The sequence below is a fragment of the Miniopterus natalensis genome, chromosome 18, assembly GCF_054644295.1.
Source record: "Miniopterus natalensis isolate mMinNat1 chromosome 18, mMinNat1.hap1, whole genome shotgun sequence".
Lineage (NCBI taxonomy): Eukaryota > Metazoa > Chordata > Mammalia > Chiroptera > Miniopteridae > Miniopterus > Miniopterus natalensis.
Genome location: NC_142098.1, coordinates 103460 through 121092, shown reverse-complemented (window position 1 = coordinate 121092; position 17633 = coordinate 103460).

Sequence of the window (17633 nt, the reverse complement as noted above, 5' to 3'; positions counted from 1 at the left end):
GGTTATGTTGAGGGCTAGGGTTAGCGATCCGGTTAGGCTTACGATTGGACCTAGGGTTAGGGTTATGTTGAGGGTTAGGGTTAGAGATCCGGTTATGCTTACGATTGGACCTAGGGTTAGGGTTATGTTGAGGGCTAGGGTTAGAGATCCGGTTAGGGTTACGATTGGACCTAGGGTTAGGGTTATGTTGAGGGCTAGGGTTAGCGATCCGGTTAGGGTTACGATTGGACCTAGGGTTAGGGTTATGTTGAGAGCTAGGGTTAGAGATCCGGTTAGGCTTACGATTGGACCTAGGGTTAGGGTTATGTTGTGGGCTCTTGTTAGAGATCTGGTTAGGGTTACGATTGGACCTAGGGTTAGGGTTATGTTGAGGGCTAGGGTTAGAGATCCGGTTAGGGTTACGATTGGACCTAGGGTTAGGGTTATGTTGAGGGCTAGGGTTAGAGATCCGGTTATGCTTACGATTGGACCTAGGGTTAGTGTTATGTTGAGGGCTAGGGTTAGAGATCCGGTTAGGGTTACGATTGAACCTAGGGATAGGGTTATGTTGAGGGTTAGGGATAGAGATGCGGTTAGGGTTACGATTGGACCTAGGGTTAGGGTTATGTTGAGGGCTAGGGTTAGAGATCCGGTTATGCTTACGATTGGACCTAGGGTTAGGGTTATGTTGAGGGCTAGGGTTAGAGATCCGGTTAGGGTTACGATTGGACCTAGGGTTAGGGTTATGTTGAGGGCTAGGGTTAGAGATCCGGTTAGGGTTACGATTGGACCTAGGGTTAGGGTTATGTTGAGGGCTAGGGTTAGCGATCCGGTTAGGGTTACGATTGGACCTAGGGTTAGGGTTATGTTGAGTGTTAGGGTTATAGATCCGGTTATGCTTACGATTGGACCTAGGGTTAGGGTTATGTTGAGGGCTAGGGTTAGAGATCCGGTTAGGGTTACGATTGGACCTAGGGTTAGGGTTATGTTGAGGGCTAGGGTTAGCGACACGGTTAGGGTTAAGATTGGACCTAGGGTTAGGGTTATGTTGAGAGCTAGGGTTAGAGATCCGGTTAGGCTTACGATTGGACCTAGGGTTAGGGTTATGTTGAGGGCTCTTGTTAGAGATCTGGTTAGGGTTACGATTGGACCTAGGGTTAGGGTTATGTTGAGGGCTAGGGTTAGAGATCCGGTTAGGGTTAAGATTGGACCTAGGGTTAGGGTTATGTTGAGGGCTAGGGTTAGAGATCCGGTTATGCTTACGATTGGACCTAGGGTTAGGGTTATGTTGAGGGCTAGGGTTAGAGAGACTGTTAGGGTTACGATTGAACCTAGGGTTAGGGTTATGTTGAGGGCTAGGGTTAGAGAGACTGTTAGGGATACGATTGGACCTAGGGTTAGGGTTATGTTGAGGGATAGGTTTAGAGATCCGGTTAGGGTTACGATTGGACCTAGGGTTAGGGTTATGTTGAGGGCTAGGGTTAGCGATCCGGTTAGGGTTACGATTGGACCTAGGGTTAGGGTTATGTTGAGCGCTAGGGTTAGAGATCCGGTTATGCTTAAGATTGGACCTAGGGTTAGGGTTATGTTGAGGGCTAGGGTTAGAGATCCGGTTAGGGTTACGATTGGACCTAGGGTTAGTGTTATCTTGAGGGCTAGGGTTAGAGATCGGTTAGGGTTACGATTGGACCTAGAGTGAGGGTTATGTTGAGGGCTAGGGTTAGAGAAACGGTTAGGGTTACGATTGGACCTAGGGTTAGGGTTATGTTGAGGGCTAGGGTTAGAGATCCGGTTAGGGCTACGACTGGACCTTGGGTTAGGGTTATGTTGAGGGCTAGGGTTAGAGATCCGGTTAGGGTTACGATTTGACCTAGGGTTAGGGTTATGTTGAGGGATAGGTTTAGAGATCCGGTTAGGGTTACGATTGGACCTAGGGTTAGGGTTATGTTGAGGGCTAGGGTTAGAGATCCGGTTAGGGTTACGATTGGACCTAGGGTTAGGGTTATGTTGAGGGCTAGGGTTAGAGATCCGGTTAGGGTTACGATTGGACCTAGGGTTAGGGTTATGTTGAGGGCTAGGGTTAGCGATCCGGTTAGGGGTAAGATTGGACCTAGGGTTAGGGTTATGTTGAGGGCTAGGGTTAGCGATCCGGTTAGGGTTACGATTGGACCTAGGATTAGGGTTATGTTGAGGGCTAGGGTTAGAGATCCGGTTAGGGTTACGATAGGACCTAGGGTTAGGGTTATGTTTAGGGCTAGGGTTAGAGATCCGGTTAGGGTTACGATTGGACCTAGGGTTAGGGTTATGTTGAGGGCTAGGGTTAGAGATCCGGTTATGCTTACTATTTTACCTAGGGTTAGGATTATGTTGAGGGCTAGGGTTAGAGATCCGGTTAGGGTTACGATTGGACCTAGGGTTAGGGTTATGTTGAGGGCTAGGGTTAGAGATCCGGTAAGGGTTACGATTGGACCTAGAGTGAGGGTTATGTTGAGGGCTAGGGTTAGAGAAACGGTTAGGGTTACGATTGGAGCTAGGATTAGGGTTATGTTGAGGGCTAGGGTTAGAGATCCGGTTAGGGCTACGACTGGACCTTGGGTTAGGGTTATGTTGAGGGCTAGGGTTAGAGATCCGGTTAGGGTTATGATTGGACCTAGGGTTAGGGTTATGTTGAGGGATAGGTTTAGAGATCCAGTTAGGGTTACGATTGGACCTACGGTTAGGGTTATGTTGAGGGCTAGGGTTAGAGATCCGGTTAGGGTTATGAGTGCACCTAGTGTTAGGGTTATGTTTAGGGCTATGGTTAGAGAGACTGTTAGGGTTACGATTGGACCTAGGGTTAGGGTTATGTTGAGGGCTAGGGTTAGAGATCCGGTTAGGGTTACGATTGGACCTAGGGTTAGGGTTATGTTGAGGGCTAGGGTTAGCGATCCGGTTAGGGGTACGATTGACCTAGGGTTAGGGTTATGTCGAGGGCTAGATTTAGCGATCCGGTTAGGGTTACGATTGGACCTAGGGTTAGGGTTATGTTGAGGGCTACGGTTAGAGATCCGCTTAGGGTTACGATTGGACCTAGGGTTAGGGTTATGTTGAGGGCTAGGGTTAGAGATCCGGTTAGGGTTACGATTGGACCTAGGGTTAGGGTTATCTTGAGGGCTAGGGTAAGGGATCCGGTTAGGGTTACGATTGGACCTAGGGTTAGGGTTATGTTGAGGGCTGGGGTTAGAGATCCGGTTAGGGTTACGATTGGACCTAGGGTTAGGGTTATGTTGAGGGTTAGGGTTAGAGATCCGGTTAGGGTTACGATTGGACCTAGGGTTAGGGTTATGTTGAGGGCTAGGGTTAGAGATCCGGTTAGGGTTACGATTGGACCTAGGGTTAGGGTTATGTTGAGGGCTAGGGTTAGCGATCCGGTTAGGGTTAAGATTGGACCTAGGGTTAGGGTTATGTTGAGAGCTAGGGTTAGAGATCCGGTTAGGCTTACGATTGGACCTAGGGTTAGGGTTATGTTGAGGGCTCTTGTTAGAGATCTGGTTAGGGTTACGATTGGACGTAGGGTTAGGGTTATGTTGAGGGCTAGGGTTAGAGATCCGGTTAGGGTTACGATTGGACCTAGGGTTAGGGTTATGTTGAGGGCTAGGGTTAGAGATCCGGTTATGCTTACGATTGGACCTAGGGTTAGGGTTATGTTGAGGGCTAGGGTTAGAGAGACTGTTAGGGTTACGATTGAACCTAGGGTTAGGGTTATGTTGAGGGCTAGGGTTAGAGAGACTGTTAGGGATACGATTGGACCTAGGGTTAGGGTTATGTTGAGGGATAGGTTTAGAGATCCGGTTAGGGTTACGATTGGACCTAGGGTTAGGGTTATGTTGAGGGCTAGGTTTAGCGATCCGGTTAGGGTTACGATTGGACCTAGGGTTAGGGTTATGTTGAGCGCTAGGGATAGAGATCCGGTTATGCTTAAGATTGGACCTAGGGTTAGGGTTATGTTGAGGGCTAGGGTTAGAGATCCGGTTAGGGTTACGATTGGACCTAGGGTTAGTGTTATCTTGAGGGCTAGGGTTAGAGATCCGGTTAGGGTTACGATTGGACCTAGAGTGAGGGTTATGTTGAGGGCTAGGGTTAGAGAAACGGTTAGGGTAACGATTGGACCTAGGGTTAGGGTTATGTTGAGGGCTAGGGTTAGAGATCCGGTTAGGGCTACGATTGGACCTTGGGTTAGGGTTATGTTGAGGGCTAGGGTTAGAGATCCGGTTAGGGTTACGATTTGACCTAGGGTTAGGGTTATGTTGAGGGATAGGTTTAGAGATCCGGTTAGGGTTACGATTGGACCTAGGGTTAGGGTTATGTTGAGGGCTAGGGTTAGAGATCCGGTTAGGGTTACGATTGGACCTAGGTTTAGGGTTATGTTGAGGGCTAGGGTTAGAGATCCGGTTAGGGTTACGATTGGACCTAGGGTTAGGGTTATGTTGAGGGCTAGGGTTAGCGATCCGGTTAGGGGTAAGATTGGACCTAGGGTTAGGGTTATGTTGAGGGCTAGGGTTAGCGATCCGGTTAGGGTTACGATTGGACCTAGGATTAGGGTTATGTTGAGGGCTAGGGTTAGAGATCCGGTTAGGGTTACGATTGGACCTAGGGTTAGGGTTATGTTGAGGGCTAGGGTTAGAGATCCGGTTAGGGTTACGATTGGACCTAGGGTTAGGGTTATGTTGAGGGCTAGGGTTAGAGATCCGGTTATGCTTACTATTTTACCTAGGGTTAGGATTATGTTGAGGGCTAGGGTTAGAGATCCGGTTAGGGTTACGATTGGACCTAGGGTTAGGGTTATGTTGAGGGCTAGGGTTAGAGATCCGGTAAGGGTTACGATTGGACCTAGAGTGAGGGTTATGTTGAGGGCTAGGGTTGGAGAAACGGTTAGGGTTACGATTGGAGCTAGGGTTAGGGTTATGTTGAGGGCTAGGGTTAGAGATCCGGTTAGGGCTACGACTGGACCTTGGGTTAGGGTTATGTTGAGGGCTAGGGTTAGAGATCCGGTTAGGGTTATGATTGGACCTAGGGTTAGGGTTATGTTGAGGGTTAGGGTTAGAGATCCGGTTAGGGTTACGATTGGACCTACGGTTAGGGTTATGTTGAGGGCTAGGGTTAGAGATCCGGTTAGGGTTATGAGTGGACCTAGTGTTAGGGTTATGTTTAGGGCTATGGTTAGAGAGACTGTTAGGGTTACGATTGGACCTAGGGTTAGGGTTATGTTGAGGGATAGGTTTAGAGATCCGGTTAGGGTTACGATTGGACCTAGGGTTAGGGTTATGTTGAGGGCTAGGGTTAGAGATCCGGTTAGGGTTACGATTGGACCTAGGGTTAGGGTTATGTTGAGGGCTAGGGTTAGCGATCCGGTTAGGGGTACGATTGACCTAGGGTTAGGGTTATGTCGAGGGCTAGATTTAGCGATCCGGTTAGGGTTACGATTGGACCTAGGGTTAGGGTTATGTTGAGGGCTACGGTTAGAGATCCGCTTAGGGTTACGATTGGACCTAGGGTTAGGGTTATGTTGAGGGCTAGGGTTAGAGATCCGGTTAGGGTTACGATTGGACCTAGGGTTAGGGTTATCTTGAGGGCTAGGGTAAGCGATCCGGTTAGGGTTACGATTGGACCTAGGGTTGGGGTTATGTTGAGGGCTGGGGTTAGAGATCCGGTTAGGGTTACGATTGGACCTAGGGTTAGGGTTATGTTGAGGGTTAGGGTTAGAGATCCGGTTAGGGTTACGATTGGACCTAGGGTTAGGGTTATGTTGAGGGCTAGGGTTAGAGATCCGGTTAGGGTTACGAGTGGACCTAGGGTTAGGGTTATGTTGAGGGCTCTTGTTAGAGATCCGGTTAGGGTTACGATTGGACCTAGGGTTAGGGTTATGTTGAGAGCTAGGGTTAGAGATCCGTTTAGGCTTACGATTGGACCTAGGGTTAGGGTTATGTTGAGGGCTCTTGTTAGAGATCTGGTTAGGGTTACGATTGGACCTAGGGTTAGGGTTATGTTGAGGGCTAGGGTTAGAGATCCGGTTAGGGTTACGATTGGACCTAGGGTTAGGGTTATGTTGAGGGCTAGGGTTAGAGATCCGGTTATGCTTACGATTGGACATAGGGTTAAGGTTATGTTGAGGGCTAGGGTTAGAGAGACTGTTAGGGTTACGATTGAACCTAGGGTTAGGGTTATGTTGAGGGCTAGGGTTAGAGAGACTGTTAGGGATACGATTGGACCTAGGGTTAGGGTTATGTTGAGGGATAGGTTTAGAGATCCGGTTAGGGTTACGATTGGACCTAGGGTTAGGGTTATGTTGAGGGCTAGGGTTAGCGATCCGGTTAGGGTTACGATTGGACCTAGGGTTAGGGTTATGTTGAGCGCTAGGGTTAGAGATCCGGTTATGCTTAAGATTGGACCTAGGGTTAGGGTTATGTTGAGGGCTAGGGTTAGAGATCCGGTTAGGGTTACGATTAGACCTAGGGTTAGTGTTATCTTGAGGGCTAGGGTTAGAGATCCGGTTAGGGTTACGATTGGACCTAGACTGAGGGTTATGTTGAGGGCTAGGGTTAGAGAAACGGTTAGGGTTACGATTGGACCTAGGGTTAGGGTTATGTTGAGGGCTAGGGTTAGAGATCCGGTTAGGGCTACGACTGGACCTTGGGTTAGGGTTATGTTGAGGGCTAGGGTTAGAGATCCGGTTAGGGTTACGATTTGACCTAGGGTTAGGGTTATGTTGAGGGATAGGTTTAGAGATCCGGTTAGGGTTACGATTGGACCTAGGGTTAGGGTTATGTTGAGGGCTAGGGTTAGAGATCCGGTTAGGGTTACGATTGGACCTAGGGTTAGGGTTATGTTGAGGGCTAGGGTTAGAGATCCGGTTAGGGTTACGATTGGACCTAGGGTTAGGGTTATGTTGAGGGCTAGGTTTAGCGATCCGGTTAGGGGTAAGATTGGACCTAGGGTTAGGGTTATGTTGAGGGCTAGGGTTAGCGATCCGGTTAGGGTTACGATTGGACCTAGGGTTAGGGTTATGTTGAGGGCTAGGGTTAGAGATCCGGTTAGGGTTACGATTGGACCTAGGGTTAGGGTTATGTTGAGGGCTAGGGTTAGAGATTCGGTTAGGGTTACGATTGGACCTAGGGTTAGGGTTATGTTGAGGGCTAGGGTTAGAGATCCGGTAAGGGTTACGATTGGACCTAGAGTGAGGGTTATGTTGAGGGCTAGGGTTAGGGAAACGGTTAGGGTTACGATTGGAGCTAGGGTTAGGGTTATGTTGAGGGCTAGGGTTAGAGATCCGGTTAGGGCTACGACTGGACCTTGGGTTAGGGTTATGTTGAGGGCTAGGGTTAGAGATCCGGTTAGGGTTATGATTGGACCTAGGGTTAGGGTTATGTTGAGGGATAGGTTTAGAGATCCGGTTAGGGTTACGATTGGACCTACGGTTAGGGTTATGTTGAGGGCTAGGGTTAGAGATCCGGTTAGGGTTATGAGTGCACCTAGTGTTAGGGTTATGTTGAGGGCTATGGTTAGAGAGACTGTTAGGGTTACGATTGGACCTAGGGTTAGGGTTATGTTGAGGGATAGGTTTAGAGATCCGGTTAGGGTTACGATTGGACCTAGGGTTAGGGTTATGTTGAGGGCTAGGGTTAGAGTTCCGGTTAGGGTTACGATTGGACCTAGGGTTAGGGTTATGTTGAGGGCTAGGGTTAGCGATCCGGTTAGGGGTACGATTGACCTAGGGTTAGGGTTATGTCGAGGGCTAGATTTAGCGATCCAGTTAGGGTTACGATTGGACCTAGGGTTAGGGTTATGTTGAGGGCTACGGTTAGAGATCCGCTTAGGGTTACGATTGGACCTAGGGTTAGGGTTATGTTGAGGGCTAGGGTTAGAGATCCGGTTAGGGTTACGATTGGACCTAGGGTTAGGGTTATGTTGAGGGCTAGGGTAAGCGATCCGGTTAGGGTTACGATTGGACCTAGGGTTAGGGTTATGTTGAGGGCTGGGGTTAGAGATCCGGTTAGGGTTACGATTGGACCTAGGGTTAGGGTTATGTTGAGGGCTAGGGTTAGAGATCCGGTTAGGGTTACGATTGGACCTAGGGTTAGGGTTATGTTGAGGGCTAGGGTTAGAGATCCGGTTAGGGTTACGATTGGACCTAGGGTTAGGGTTATGTTGAGGGCTAGGGTTAGCGATCCGGTTAGGGTTACAATTGGACCTAGGGTTAGGGTTATGTTGAGGGCTAGGGTTAGAGATCCGGTTATGCTTACGATTGGACCTAGGGTTAGGGTTATGTTGAGGGCTCTTGTTAGAGATCTGGTTAGGGTTACGATTGGACCTAGGGTTAGGGTTATGTTGAGGGCTAGTGCTAGAGATCCGGTTAGGGTTACGATTGGACCTAGGGTTAGGGTTATGTTGAGGGCTAGGGTTAGAGATCCGGTTATGCTTACGATTGGACCTAGGGTTAGGGTTATGTTGAGGGCTAGGGTTAGAGATCCGGTTAGGGTTACGATTGGACCTAGGGATAGGGTTATGTTGAGGGTTAGGGTTAGAGATCCGGTTAGGGTTACGATTGGACCTAGGGTTAGGGTTATGTTGAGGGCTAGGGTTAGAGATCCGGTTAGGGTTACGATTGGACCTAGGGTTAGGGTTATGTTGAGGGCTAGGGTTAGGGATCCGGTTATGCTTACGATTGGACCTAGGGTTAGGGTTATGTTGAGGGCTAGGGTTAGAGATCCGGTTAGGGTTACGATTGGACCTAGGGTTAGGGTTATGTTGAGGGCTAGGGTTAGAGATCCGGTTAGGGTTACGATTGGACCTAGGGTTAGGGTTATGTTGAGGGCTAGGTTTAGCGATCCGGTTAGGGGTAAGATTGGACCTAGGGTTAGGGTTATGTTGAGGGCTAGGGTTAGCGATCCGGTTAGGGTTACGATTGGACCTAGGGTTAGGGTTATGTTGAGGGCTAGGGTTAGAGATCCGGTTAGGGTTACGATTGGACCTAGGGTTAGGGTTATGTTGAGGGCTAGGGTTAGAGATTCGGTTAGGGTTACGATTGGACCTAGGGTTAGGGTTATGTTGAGGGCTAGGGTTAGAGATCCGGTTATGCTTACTATTTTACCTAGGGTTAGGATTATGTTGAGGGCTAGGGTTAGAGATCCGGTTAGGGTTACGATTGGACCTAGGGTTAGGGTTATGTTGAGGGCTAGGCTTAGAGATCCGGTAAGGGTTACGATTGGACCTAGAGTGAGGGTTATGTTGAGGGCTAGGGTTAGGGAAACGGTTAGGGTTACGATTGGAGCTAGGGTTAGGGTTATGTTGAGGGCTAGGGTTAGAGATCCGGTTAGGGCTACGACTGGACCTTGGGTTAGGGTTATGTTGAGGGCTAGGGTTAGAGATCCGGTTAGGGTTATGATTGGACCTAGGGTTAGGGTTATGTTGAGGGATAGGTTTAGAGATCCGGTTAGGGTTACGATTGGACCTACGGTTAGGGTTATGTTGAGGGCTAGGGTTAGAGATCCGGTTAGGGTTATGAGTGCACCTAGTGTTAGGGTTATGTTGAGGGCTATGGTTAGAGAGACTGTTAGGGTTACGATTGGACCTAGGGTTAGGGTTATGTTGAGGGATAGGTTTAGAGATCCGGTTAGGGTTACGATTGGACCTAGGGTTAGGGTTATGTTGAGGGCTAGGGTTAGAGTTCCGGTTAGGGTTACGATTGGACCTAGGGTTAGGGTTATGTTGAGGGCTAGGGTTAGCGATCCGGTTAGGGGTACGATTGACCTAGGGTTAGGGTTATGTCGAGGGCTAGATTTAGCGATCCAGTTAGGGTTACGATTGGACCTAGGGTTAGGGTTATGTTGAGGGCTACGGTTAGAGATCCGCTTAGGGTTACGATTGGACCTAGGGTTAGGGTTATGTTGAGGGCTAGGGTTAGAGATCCGGTTAGGGTTACGATTGGACCTAGGGTTAGGGTTATGTTGAGGGCTAGGGTAAGCGATCCGGTTAGGGTTACGATTGGACCTAGGGTTAGGGTTATGTTGAGGGCTGGGGTTAGAGATCCGGTTAGGGTTACGATTGGACCTAGGGTTAGGGTTATGTTGAGGGCTAGGGTTAGAGATCCGGTTAGGGTTACGATTGGACCTAGGGTTAGGGTTATGTTGAGGGCTAGGGTTAGAGATCCGGTTAGGGTTACGATTGGACCTAGGGTTAGGGTTATGTTGAGGGCTAGGGTTAGCGATCCGGTTAGGGTTACAATTGGACCTAGGGTTAGGGTTATGTTGAGGGCTAGGGTTAGAGATCCGGTTATGCTTACGATTGGACCTAGGGTTAGGGTTATGTTGAGGGCTCTTGTTAGAGATCTGGTTAGGGTTACGATTGGACCTAGGGTTAGGGTTATGTTGAGGGCTAGTGCTAGAGATCCGGTTAGGGTTACGATTGGACCTAGGGTTAGGGTTATGTTGAGGGCTAGGGTTAGAGATCCGGTTATGCTTACGATTGGACCTAGGGTTAGGGTTATGTTGAGGGCTAGGGTTAGAGATCCGGTTAGGGTTACGATTGGACCTAGGGATAGGGTTATGTTGAGGGTTAGGGTTAGAGATCCGGTTAGGGTTACGATTGGACCTAGGGTTAGGGTTATGTTGAGGGCTAGGGTTAGAGATCCGGTTAGGGTTACGATTGGACCTAGGGTTAGGGTTATGTTGAGGGCTAGGGTTAGGGATCCGGTTATGCTTACGATTGGACCTAGGGTTAGGGTTATGTTGAGGGCTAGGATTAGAGATCCGGTTAGGGTTACGATTGGACCTAGGGATAGGGTTATGTTGAGGGTTAGGGTTAGAGATCCGGTTAGGGTTACGATTGGACCTAGGGTTAGGGTTATGTTGAGGGCTAGGGTTAGCGATCCGGTTAGGGTTACGATTGGACCTAGGGTTAGGGTTATGTTGAGAGCTAGGGTTAGAGATCCGGTTAGGCTTACGATTGGACCTAGGGTTAGGGTTATGTTGAGGGCTCTTGTTAGAGATCTGGTTAGGGTTACGATTGGACCTAGGGTTAGGGTTATGTTGAGGGCTAGGGTTAGAGATCCGGTTAGGGTTACGGTTGGACATAGGGTTAGGGTTATGTTGAGGGCTAGGGTTAGAGATCCGGTTAGGGTTACGATTGGACCTAGGGTTAGGGTTATGTTGAGGGCTAGGGTTAGAGATCCGGTTAGGCTTACGATTGGACCTAGGGTTAGGGTTATGTTGAGGGCTAGGGTTAGAGATCCGGTTAGGGTTACGATTGGACCTAGGGTTAGGGTTATGTTGAGGGCTAGGGTTAGAGATCCGGTTAGGGTTACGATTGGACCTAGGGTTAGGGTTATGTTGAGGGCTAGGGTTCGAGATCCGGTTATGCTTACGATTGGACCTACGGTTAGGGTTATGTTGAGGGCTAGGGTTAGAGATCCGGTTATGGTTACGGTTGGACATAGGGTTAGGGTTATGTTGAGGTCTAGGGTTAGAGATCCGGTTAGGGATACGATTGGACCTAGGGTTAGGGTTATGTTGAGGGCTAGGGTTAGAGATCCGGTTAGGGTTACGATTGGACCTAGGGTTAGGGTTATGTTGAGGGCTAGGGTTAGAGATCCGGTTAGGGTTACGATTGGACCTAGGGTTAGGGTTATGTTAGGGTTAGGGTTAGAGATCCGGTTAGGGTTACGATTGGACCTAGGGTTAGGGTTATGTTGAGGGTTAGGGTTAGAGATCCGGTTATGCTTACGATTGGACCTAGGGTTAGGGTTATGTTGAGGGCTAGGGTTAGAGATCCGGTTAGGGTTACGATTGGACCTAGGGTTAGGGTTATGTTGAGAGCTAGGGTTAGAGATCCGCTTATGCTTACGATTGGACCTAGGGTTAGGGTTATGTTGAGGGCTAGGGTTAGAGATCCGGTTAGGGTTACGATTGGACCTAGTGATAGGGTTATGTTGAGGGTTAGGGTTAGAGGTCCGGTTAGGGTTACGATTGGACCTAGGGTTAGGGTTATGTTGAGGGCTAGGATTAGAGATCCGGTTAGGGTTACGATTGGACCTAGGGATAGGGTTATGTTGAGGGTTAGGGTTAGAGATCCGGTTAGGGTTACGATTGGACCTAGGGTTAGGGTTATGTTGAGGGCTAGGGTTAGCGATCCGGTTAGGGTTACGATTGGACCTAGGGTTAGGGTTATGTTGAGAGCTAGGGTTAGAGATCCGGTTAGGCTTACGATTGGACCTAGGGTTAGGGTTATGTTGAGGGCTCTTGTTAGAGATCTGGTTAGGGTTACGATTGGACCTAGGGTTAGGGTTATGTTGAGGGCTAGGGTTAGAGATCCGGTTAGGGTTACGGTTGGACATAGGGTTAGGGTTATGTTGAGGGCTAGGGTTAGAGATCCGGTTAGGGTTACGATTGGACCTAGGGTTAGGGTTATGTTGAGGGCTAGGGTTAGAGATCCGGTTAGGCTTACGATTGGACCTAGGGTTAGGGTTATGTTGAGGGCTAGGGTTAGAGATCCGGTTAGGGTTACGATTGGACCTAGGGTTAGGGTTATGTTGAGGGCTAGGGTTAGAGATCCGGTTAGGGTTACGATTGGACCTAGGGTTAGGGTTATGTTGAGGGCTAGGGTTCGAGATCCGGTTATGCTTACGATTGGACCTAGGGTTAGGGTTATGTTGAGGGCTAGGGTTAGAGATCCGGTTATGGTTACGGTTGGACATAGGGTTAGGGTTATGTTGAGGTCTAGGGTTAGAGATCCGGTTAGGGATACGATTGGACCTAGGGTTAGGGTTATGTTGAGGGCTAGGGTTAGAGATCCGGTTAGGGTTACGATTGGACCTAGGGTTAGGGTTATGTTGAGGGCTAGGGTTAGAGATCCGGTTAGGGTTACGATTGGACCTAGGGTTAGGGTTATGTTAGGGTTAGGGTTAGAGATCCGGTTAGGGTTACGATTGGACCTAGGGTTAGGGTTATGTTGAGGGTTAGGGTTAGAGATCCGGTTATGCTTACGATTGGACCTAGGGTTAGGGTTATGTTGAGGGCTAGGGTTAGAGATCCGGTTAGGGTTACGATTGGACCTAGGGTTAGGGTTATGTTGAGAGCTAGGGTTAGAGATCCGCTTATGCTTACGATTGGACCTAGGGTTAGGGTTATGTTGAGGGCTAGGGTTAGAGATCCGGTTAGGGTTACGATTGGACCTAGGGATAGGGTTATGTTGAGGGTTAGGGTTAGAGATCCGGTTAGGGTTACGATTGGACCTAGGGTTAGGGTTATGTTGAGGGCTAGGGTTAGAGATTCGGTTAGGGTTACGATTGGACCTAGGGTTAGGGTTATGTTGAGGGCTAGGGTTACAGATCCGGTTAGGGTTACGATTGGACCTAGGGTTAGGGTTATGTTGAGGGCTAGGATTAGAGATCCGGTTATGCTTACTATTTTACCTAGGGTTTGGATTATGTTGAGGGCTAGGGTTAGAGATCCGGTTAGGGTTACGATTGGACCTAGGGTTAGGGTTATGTTGAGGTCTAGGGTTAGAGATCCGGTAAGGGTTACGATTGGACCTAGAGTGAGGGTTATGTTGAGGGCTAGGGTAAGCGATCCGGTTAGGGTTACGATTGGACTTAGGGTTAGGGTTATGTTGAGGGCTAGGGTTAGAGATCCGGTTAGGGTTACGATTGGACCTAGGGTTAGGGTTATGTTGAGGGCTAGGGTTAGCGATCCGGTTAGGCTTACGATTGGACCTAGGGTTAGGGTTATGTTGAGGGCTAGGGTTAGAGATCCGGTTAGGGTTATGATTGGACCTAGGGTTAGGGTTATGTTGAGGGATAGGTTTAGAGATCCGGTTAGGGTTACGATTGGACCTACGGTTAGGGTTATGTTGAGGGCTAGGGTTAGAGATCCGGTTAGGGTTATGAGTGCACCTAGTGTTAGGGTTATGTTGAGGGCTATGGTTAGAGAGACTGTTAGGGTTACGATTGGACCTAGGGTTAGGGTTATGTTGAGGGATAGGTTTAGAGATCCGGTTAGGGTTACGATTGGACCTAGGGTTAGGGTTATGTTGAGGGCTAGGGTTAGAGTTCCGGTTAGGGTTACGATTGGACCTAGGGTTAGGGTTATGTTGAGGGCTAGGGTTAGCGATCCGGTTAGGGGTACGATTGACCTAGGGTTAGGGTTATGTCGAGGGCTAGATTTAGCGATCCAGTTAGGGTTACGATTGGACCTAGGGTTAGGGTTATGTTGAGGGCTACGGTTAGAGATCCGCTTAGGGTTACGATTGGACCTAGGGTTAGGGTTATGTTGAGGGCTAGGGTTAGAGATCCGGTTAGGGTTACGATTGGACCTAGGGTTAGGGTTATGTTGAGGGCTAGGGTAAGCGATCCGGTTAGGGTTACGATTGGACCTAGGGTTAGGGTTATGTTGAGGGCTGGGGTTAGAGATCCGGTTAGGGTTACGATTGGACCTAGGGTTAGGGTTATGTTGAGGGCTAGGGTTAGAGATCCGGTTAGGGTTACGATTGGACCTAGGGTTAGGGTTATGTTGAGGGCTAGGGTTAGAGATCCGGTTAGGGTTACGATTGGACCTAGGGTTAGGGTTATGTTGAGGGCTAGGGTTAGCGATCCGGTTAGGGTTACAATTGGACCTAGGGTTAGGGTTATGTTGAGGGCTAGGGTTAGAGATCCGGTTATGCTTACGATTGGACCTAGGGTTAGGGTTATGTTGAGGGCTCTTGTTAGAGATCTGGTTAGGGTTACGATTGGACCTAGGGTTAGGGTTATGTTGAGGGCTAGTGCTAGAGATCCGGTTAGGGTTACGATTGGACCTAGGGTTAGGGTTATGTTGAGGGCTAGGGTTAGAGATCCGGTTATGCTTACGATTGGACCTAGGGTTAGGGTTATGTTGAGGGCTAGGGTTAGAGATCCGGTTAGGGTTACGATTGGACCTAGGGATAGGGTTATGTTGAGGGTTAGGGTTAGAGATCCGGTTAGGGTTACGATTGGACCTAGGGTTAGGGTTATGTTGAGGGCTAGGGTTAGAGATCCGGTTAGGGTTACGATTGGACCTAGGGTTAGGGTTATGTTGAGGGCTAGGGTTAGGGATCCGGTTATGCTTACGATTGGACCTAGGGTTAGGGTTATGTTGAGGGCTAGGATTAGAGATCCGGTTAGGGTTACGATTGGACCTAGGGATAGGGTTATGTTGAGGGTTAGGGTTAGAGATCCGGTTAGGGTTACGATTGGACCTAGGGTTAGGGTTATGTTGAGGGCTAGGGTTAGCGATCCGGTTAGGGTTACGATTGGACCTAGGGTTAGGGTTATGTTGAGAGCTAGGGTTAGAGATCCGGTTAGGCTTACGATTGGACCTAGGGTTAGGGTTATGTTGAGGGCTCTTGTTAGAGATCTGGTTAGGGTTACGATTGGACCTAGGGTTAGGGTTATGTTGAGGGCTAGGGTTAGAGATCCGGTTAGGGTTACGGTTGGACATAGGGTTAGGGTTATGTTGAGGGCTAGGGTTAGAGATCCGGTTAGGGTTACGATTGGACCTAGGGTTAGGGTTATGTTGAGGGCTAGGGTTAGAGATCCGGTTAGGCTTACGATTGGACCTAGGGTTAGGGTTATGTTGAGGGCTAGGGTTAGAGATCCGGTTAGGGTTACGATTGGACCTAGGGTTAGGGTTATGTTGAGGGCTAGGGTTAGAGATCCGGTTAGGGTTACGATTGGACCTAGGGTTAGGGTTATGTTGAGGGCTAGGGTTCGAGATCCGGTTATGCTTACGATTGGACCTACGGTTAGGGTTATGTTGAGGGCTAGGGTTAGAGATCCGGTTATGGTTACGGTTGGACATAGGGTTAGGGTTATGTTGAGGTCTAGGGTTAGAGATCCGGTTAGGGATACGATTGGACCTAGGGTTAGGGTTATGTTGAGGGCTAGGGTTAGAGATCCGGTTAGGGTTACGATTGGACCTAGGGTTAGGGTTATGTTGAGGGCTAGGGTTAGAGATCCGGTTAGGGTTACGATTGGACCTAGGGTTAGGGTTATGTTAGGGTTAGGGTTAGAGATCCGGTTAGGGTTACGATTGGACCTAGGGTTAGGGTTATGTTGAGGGTTAGGGTTAGAGATCCGGTTATGCTTACGATTGGACCTAGGGTTAGGGTTATGTTGAGGGCTAGGGTTAGAGATCCGGTTAGGGTTACGATTGGACCTAGGGTTAGGGTTATGTTGAGAGCTAGGGTTAGAGATCCGCTTATGCTTACGATTGGACCTAGGGTTAGGGTTATGTTGAGGGCTAGGGTTAGAGATCCGGTTAGGGTTACGATTGGACCTAGTGATAGGGTTATGTTGAGGGTTAGGGTTAGAGATCCGGTTAGGGTTACGATTGGACCTAGGGTTAGGGTTATGTTGAGGGCTAGGATTAGAGATCCGGTTAGGGTTACGATTGGACCTAGGGATAGGGTTATGTTGAGGGTTAGGGTTAGAGATCCGGTTAGGGTTACGATTGGACCTAGGGTTAGGGTTATGTTGAGGGCTAGGGTTAGCGATCCGGTTAGGGTTACGATTGGACCTAGGGTTAGGGTTATGTTGAGAGCTAGGGTTAGAGATCCGGTTAGGCTTACGATTGGACCTAGGGTTAGGGTTATGTTGAGGGCTCTTGTTAGAGATCTGGTTAGGGTTACGATTGGACCTAGGGTTAGGGTTATGTTGAGGGCTAGGGTTAGAGATCCGGTTAGGGTTACGGTTGGACATAGGGTTAGGGTTATGTTGAGGGCTAGGGTTAGAGATCCGGTTAGGGTTACGATTGGACCTAGGGTTAGGGTTATGTTGAGGGCTAGGGTTAGAGATCCGGTTAGGCTTACGATTGGACCTAGGGTTAGGGTTATGTTGAGGGCTAGGGTTAGAGATCCGGTTAGGGTTACGATTGGACCTAGGGTTAGGGTTATGTTGAGGGCTAGGGTTAGAGATCCGGTTAGGGTTACGATTGGACCTAGGGTTAGGGTTATGTTGAGGGCTAGGGTTCGAGATCCGGTTATGCTTACGATTGGACCTAGGGTTAGGGTTATGTTGAGGGCTAGGGTTAGAGATCCGGTTATGGTTACGGTTGGACATAGGGTTAGGGTTATGTTGAGGTCTAGGGTTAGAGATCCGGTTAGGGATACGATTGGACCTAGGGTTAGGGTTATGTTGAGGGCTAGGGTTAGAGATCCGGTTAGGGTTACGATTGGACCTAGGGTTAGGGTTATGTTGAGGGCTAGGGTTAGAGATCCGGTTAGGGTTACGATTGGACCTAGGGTTAGGGTTATGTTAGGGTTAGGGTTAGAGATCCGGTTAGGGTTACGATTGGACCTAGGGTTAGGGTTATGTTGAGGGTTAGGGTTAGAGATCCGGTTATGCTTACGATTGGACCTAGGGTTAGGGTTATGTTGAGGGCTAGGGTTAGAGATCCGGTTAGGGTTACGATTGGACCTAGGGTTAGGGTTATGTTGAGAGCTAGGGTTAGAGATCCGCTTATGCTTACGATTGGACCTAGGGTTAGGGTTATGTTGAGGGCTAGGATTAGAGATCCGGTTATGCTTACTATTTTACCTAGGGTTTGGATTATGTTGAGGGCTAGGGTTAGAGATCCGGTTAGGGTTACGATTGGACCTAGGGTTAGGGT